At 42.5% G+C, this 6,881-nt stretch overlaps 1 long non-coding RNA gene across 2 annotated transcripts in view; it reads left to right on the top strand.

Moving 5' to 3' along the window:
* Positions 1-6,881, top strand: part of LOC306987664 — a 192,072-nt gene that overhangs the window by 129,330 nt on the left and 55,861 nt on the right. The window contains exon 1 of one of the 2 annotated variants that reach the window (XR_013795222.1): positions 55-180. The exons of the other annotated variant lie outside the window; for it this stretch is intronic. This is a non-coding gene — a long non-coding RNA (uncharacterized lncRNA). Of the gene's footprint in view, positions 1-54; positions 181-6,881 lie in introns of those variants that run through there. 2 annotated transcript variants of the gene reach the window in all.

Genomic DNA, 6,881 nt, shown 5'->3' with positions numbered 1-6,881 from the left:
TGTGATTGTGTGCAACATAACCGGCTTATTTACATTAAATACGCCACAAGGTTACAGTGCAGATGAGCGTCATTTTATCACTCATTACTTCTCTCTTATACTGACTGATGCTCGCGCTCTCCGCTCATCTCACTGGACTTTTTCTCGAGGATACAAGACTTCAGATACTTTCCCCAAAAGGTAAGCACATTTATATTTCAATTGTAGCTATTTGTAGTGTTTATCCACGGTGTTATTTAAACGGCGACAGGCATCAAAGCCAATTACGCCTCGTCTGAATAACGGGACTGACAATGTGAGTGAGGATAGACAGATTTTAATAATTGTTCACGGGGAAGTCAAGGTCAATAAGATGATCCGATGGAGTGAAATTTGCTTTTGAGTCTCTCCGCGTGAGGAAAATAGACGACTCGAGATGATATTCCGTGCACCGGGGCTGTTTTATCAAGGGTTCAAGCTTTTAGTCCCATCAAATGCCGCAAGACTCTCTCCGCTCTCTGTGAATGGGCGACAATGGAGTGCCTTTTTAACGGTACAATGCTTTTCACCGTCCAGATAGGGGGAGTCCGAACGGACAGATGAGGGGAAATGTCTTGTGATGCTAGCCGATCGCTATCAATGAACGCGTTTATATTGAGATTAAACTCAAAGGCGCTTTTTCATCACTCGGGATGCGCGAGGAACAGTTGGGAAACGGATTCGCGAGAGGACGATCATAACAGGTCCGAAGCACGCGCGCGCGTGTGTGTTTGTGTGTGTGTAGACTATATACTTTAACCCCATCAGCAGTATAAGAAAATGATCAGCTCAATTATATGGACATGCTTCATTATTTAATGAAGACATTCTTTCGCAACGCGTCTTGACGTCCGGATGAATTTAAAGGTAAGAAGTGGTTAGATCAGTAGTGGATTCGCGGCTGGTTTTCGCTCGATTCGCTTTCTAAAAGTCAGTTTGTGCTAATGATGTGTGTGTTCATATATTTCTCTATTTGATTGAAATGCATGCTATGTTAATTGTCTACAACGTTGTCGCGCCGGATAATAAAACGTCTTCATATCGAAAGCGTTGCTGGAAGCCATTGCACGCGCTTAGATTAACTTGTTCCAAAGGAAAAACACGCCGTTGTATCTTACATTTGGCTCTTATAAGGATAACTTTATTAATTAAGTGTAAAGACACATCGAGCATTATTACTGTAAGGTGGATAGAAGCTTTCCAGGGATGCGCACCAGATTCGCTCGTGCTGGCCAGGCAGAGATATGGAGCTGTAAGAAAGTTTCCTCAAATCTCTGCTCAAACTTTCTCACTTCAGCCCCCAGGGCTTTGCGTTTAGGATTTCAGCTGAAGTGAACACAGATCGGTTGGAGAATTAGGATCAAAGTTACCCGGTGCATGCCATGTGTCAAAACTTGTGAGATGGAAGAGCCGGTGAGACCTGCCATTTTGTGCTGTGATCGACCTCTTATGAACAGAAGCCTTATGATGGCATTCAACAACTGAGGGCTAAATGTCATATCAGACTTAAAAACCTTTTTATCTGCGGGAAAAAAAACACGCACATCTCCCCTGGAAATGGAGATTTGAACGACTGTTGCGAAGAATGTCGCTTGGGGAAATGATGTATTACGGAGGAAAAAAGAACAAGAAAGTTGCAAGAATGGGAGATTAGGATAGGAATGCGCGCGGGAGTGCGGGAATAATTGAAGAACAGATAAAATGTTGTATGTTGGCATGAGTGTGAGCTGCGTTTCGACACACAATAAAATCATTCAGCTCGTTGTTTTACGCATATTTTGTTACTTCACAAATTATAACATTGCCATGGTCAGAATTATAATAGGACAGATTGCATCAGGCATCTATTGCGCGCACTTCAGGTGCTTAATTCTTTATGAAAGGTCTTTATAAATCTAGCAAAATTGATTTGCTGTCTCATGCCTTCAGATCCAGATGCAGATTTCTCATGTCACTTTATATGAGATGACCCAGAACTTTTACTTATGGAAAAGAATATTACACACACACACACACACACACACACACACACACACACACACACACACACACACACACACACACACACACACACACACACACACACACACACACACACACACACACACACACACACACACTCAGTCAGCTACTTTTAGTTTGTATGCATCTTTCATTATGTTGAAATGAGATAACTGTTTTTTCCTCAGGTTCATTGTTCATGGAAAGGGACAAATAGCAGGCGGCACAGATGTACCGTCATTGTTTAACGGATATTATGTCTGTAATAGTGTCTGGGCGTAGACATTTTTGTCAGCTCTTTTCATTTTTCTGATTTGAAATGACGTTGTGATGTAGGCAAGTCACACGTTCTTTTCAGAATCCCTCACAATTCATTTGAAAGGCCAGCATTAACATGACCACAAATATAGCCTTGTAAGCCCCTTTATAAATTAAAATAAATAAATCAATAAACAGTATGCTGGATTAATGTGGACAGTGCGAAAGAGAGAGAAAATAGTCATGCATATTGCGTGTTTACAATGGATAGACCATCTGAATTAAGGTTATTGTATTGAGAGAAATGCTTGATTTATTTAACAGCAAGCTTTAATTGTTTGTCATCATAAGCTAATAAAAACATTTTTTCTAGAGTTTGATGCTAAATAATGCATGTTGTTTTAAAAAAATATTTCACTAATTAGCAAAATAATAAAAATAGCTGCAGCACGGGATACCCACAGTCGTCGAGGTGTTGATGTTGCAATTTTTTACTTATTGCTGCTGTTTTTTTCTTAATTAATTTTTTCTTTTTTGTGGTCTTAACAAACACATTATCCGCTGGAAATGTATATCATGCTCACTTAGAATTTATCATCTATGAGACAAATAATTATTTTTGGGGGAGGAAAAATATCTAACTCGTTTAAATGCAGTGAGAGAGAGGGTGTTATGAAGACTCTTGTGAATACACTCTGCCAGTGCAACTGATAGCAGTTCGATGGGGCTAAACAGACCAAGCCAATCCTGTCAAAATGTCTCCTCCCTGGTGTGTACGCTCTCATTTACATATGCGTCTTGCACTCATTCGGCAGGGAAAGTGTGTGTTGTGTGGCAGAACTTGGCAGCGCTCGAGAGCGTTAGTGTGTCCCTAGGTCTGCATGCTCGCCGCCGCCGTTACCAGTAAACCCCGGTGTGTGGAAGTGCACCTCACCAGGGCAGTGCCAACGGGCAGGGGAGACGTGCCCTCTCTCTCTCTCTCTCTCTCTCTCTGTCTCCAGGCCTGTCAGTCTCCAGCTTAGCCGGCTGGATCTGTGCTTGAGCCTTGGAGACTTGATCAAACAGCCATTCCACACTTAAATGCCTCCCCGCTCCTTTTAATTGGAGGAAATTGTCTTCCAGATGCCCGGGCCCTAGCCAGGCAACTCAGGGGGGACGGTATGGCAGGCAAGGCCGTGGCGTTTAGGTATTAATTGATATGTGATGTGGAGACACCGACCTCGCTCCTCCACCCCGTCGTCGCCCTCATTCCCTTCCTCTCCAGCTCCGAAGTCTCAGGCCTCTCCAATCGCGGCAGTAGAATCCCTAAACGCCAGGAGAGTCATGTTTATTTGTTGGGGGCGTTTACGTGATGCTGTTGGCTTAACAAAGTAATGTTAGTGACCTTGATTAGGAAGGTTATGTTAACTTCTTTGTGGATGACATTTTCAAATATTTAAATACACTCTTAAAAATAAATGTTCTGTATTGGCATTGATGGTTCCATAAATAACTTTTAACATTAATGTAACCTTTCCATTATACAAAAGTTATTTATAATGGTCTTTAGAATTATTAAAATGTTATTTACACTGAGAAAAAAAAGGTTATTTTAAGTACTGCTCACTGATAGTTATTTTGTGGAATTGTTGTGAGAACTCCTTTTTGGAACCTTTATTTTTTAAGAGTGTAAATTAATCTCCCCGCCATAATGCTGTAAGTGAAATTACTTCCAAACATCCACATTTTCAGGATAATGTTATGGGTGTGGTTCAGTACCAATCACCATAGAATCCACCATCCTCTGAAAGTACATTTAGAAAAAGAGTGCCTCACATTACTCCTATGCCTGTCCTCTCCAATTGATTAAGCGCATAATTCCCTGTCATTCAATATTCGCCTGTGTACAGACGAAGACACAGTTCAGCATGTCACTTTACGTAATATAAATGGGAATGTTCGGTTACTGACAGATGTCAACTTTTGTATTTAACAAATAATTATAGTGGAATAAGGACATTTCGTTATGCACATGTCACTTATAAATGAGTGATGATTTCTAAGGCTTTTCGTAGTCATTCGAAACAGACAGAGAGAGATAGAGAGGGGAGAGGGTAGAGGAGTGGAAGTTTTTGAGCGGGCTAATCACAGACGTCAGTCAGTGTGTGATCTAAGAATAAAGAGTGCCCTGACAGATGAGGTGGTGACGGATGATCTTGTCTCCACTGCCTCATGCCAGGGTGCCACCAGAAGGAGCGTCTGTCTGTCTACTACAGAGAGAGAGAGAGAGAGAGAGAGAGAGAGAGAGAGAGGGAGAGGGTCCTTGCTCTACTCCACCCTGGGGCACTTTCCATGAGGAAAATATATAGATAGACTAATGGCGCTGCAATGAATATCGAGCATTGGAAGGGAAGCATACGTTACAGTTAAAGTTAGCCCATGCGCAGATGACAGAGCCGAACAGATGTGTGCAGATGTTTTGTATCCCTCTAAGTTTTTTTTCCCCCTTTCTCATAATTCTCTCCTGTGGGAGAGGGAATGGGTGGACAAAATTCAGCCCTCCAACACCACACACATACTCACACTCTCTCACACTTTTCAGAGAGAGAGAGAGAGAGAGAGAGAGAGAGAGAGAGAGAGAGAGAGAGAGAGAGTATAGAAAGGCTGTGGGACATGTGGTCATTATGGGGAGTGTTGAATCGGGCAGGTTTACACAGCCTTGGGAGACATGGTCAGCCTTCGGCTACGGCCTTACTCCTTTTCCAGAAATGGGACACCTATTAAGCCGTCCACACCCAAACTATTATTATTATTTTTTGGATAATTGATGAAAAATTAAGCTAACTTTTTATTACAAACAAACAAGTAATTCCCATGTGCTATATGGCACCGTCTAACATGACGACGTGCTTTTCAGTTGGTGAGAAGCACAAAATTACAGCCATGTCATCTCAGTAGACAGGGGCTTTGCACAAACAAGCGACTTCCTGTCAATCACTGGCCTTAAGCACATGCTATTATGTTGTTTTGCATTCTAATCCGAGCTCTTAAAATAGTGGTAAATATTTGCAGTGCTGCAAAGGCACCAACAATAGTGGCAGATAATTCTGATGGCTGGGTGGTCCGCCGTTAGAGCGTAGGGCATCTCTGTTACAAGATGTCTCCAGATAATTGGGGGAGTTTAACAACGCCTACCCTTGAACTGTTTCCAGGTCGTGACCCCAACGGGTGCACCATCCACCCCGAGTGTGAGGGATGGCAGCCCCCTGGAGGGCAGCCTGGTTAAAATGGACGCCACTGAGAAGTAAAGAGGGACCCTGCACCTTTAATTATGATCAAGAGGTTTTCTCCAAAGGACGGAGGCGTAGCAGTTATGTTGCCTCGTAAATCTGCCTCAGATGCAGTATATTGTGTTGAACTATTACGGTACACTATTATACTGCATATTCAACTGGCTCTTCAGGACCTGATTTGCATAATTGGATCTTTAATGAAACTTGCCTTGTGGAACAAAAAAGGGAAAAAAAATGAGGAGAGAGATGAAAAAATACATTATAGTATTATAGGCAAACCCCAGCGAGTATTTGTGGTGGGAAGTTGTCTAAAAAAAAGTAATACAAAAACGAGAGAGAACATGGAAAAAAAGGAGCCTGTTTAAAGCAGCGCATGAGCAGTGAAGTCACCTACGTTATGTACGTCCCGTCACTTACCAGGACGCACACGCACGCATACATCACTGGCGGGGCTACAAATAGGATGAGAAGTACCTCTGAAAGCTGTACATACTCAGCCAGGTCTCAGGGGTTATTACTACAATAGCTGGATTTCTTTAGCCTGAGGGATTTTCGCTTCTCTGTCGGCACTCATTCCCTCCACTTGTTACTCAGGGAAGATGGGTCCTTTGTAGGGAAGCCCAAGCCGCTCGCATGTTGGAATTCCTCTGCTGCAAATATTTTGACAATTCCTAGTCAGATCTGCGCGGACTGAGTTTCTCTTTCGCCCCCTCCACTAGGGGTGCCGTATCAACTTAGTTTTTAATCTCTGTAGCTTTGTGTGCATAATCACCGCAACGATTTTACACAGATATATTTATGTGTTTCCAGACACTCTATAATCCATAACATCTGTTTCTGGCTGATTTGTGACTTAGAATTGTTTTTTATTGGTTAATTAAAATGCATGTGTCTTTTCTTCCTGTTCTTGAGCAGTTGAAGGTTAAAACGCTGATAGTGACCCTTTCGAGCAGACGTGACAGTCATGGTTAATGAAATGTTATTTGTCCTATCTTTGAAGGGCCTATAATTTAAAAAGTGAAGGAAAGAAAAACTGAGAGCAAAGGAATATGAAAAAGAGAGCTGGGGGGAGAAAAAAGGAAAAGAGGCGAGCTATTTAGCTGCACTGTAGCAGGAGTGGTTTGTATCCAGGGGGGAAGAGTGTTGTTAATCAGGGAGAGAGGTTAAAAACGGATATTAGCTAAACGATGATGATTTATCATTGGAGGAGGGGGCCGAAAAACACAGAGGTGACTCCACTCCAGAGGCCTGGGAGTGGATCATATGGCTGCGTGGTTCACAGGTGGCTATTAGCGCAATGTTGGAGAGGGGCGGCAAAAGGAGACAGAAAAA

The sequence above is a fragment of the Phoxinus phoxinus genome, assembly GCF_949152265.1.
Source record: "Phoxinus phoxinus genome assembly, chromosome: 2".
Taxonomy (NCBI): domain Eukaryota; kingdom Metazoa; phylum Chordata; class Actinopteri; order Cypriniformes; family Leuciscidae; genus Phoxinus; species Phoxinus phoxinus.
This window is presented reverse-complemented; position numbering and strand designations above follow the sequence as displayed.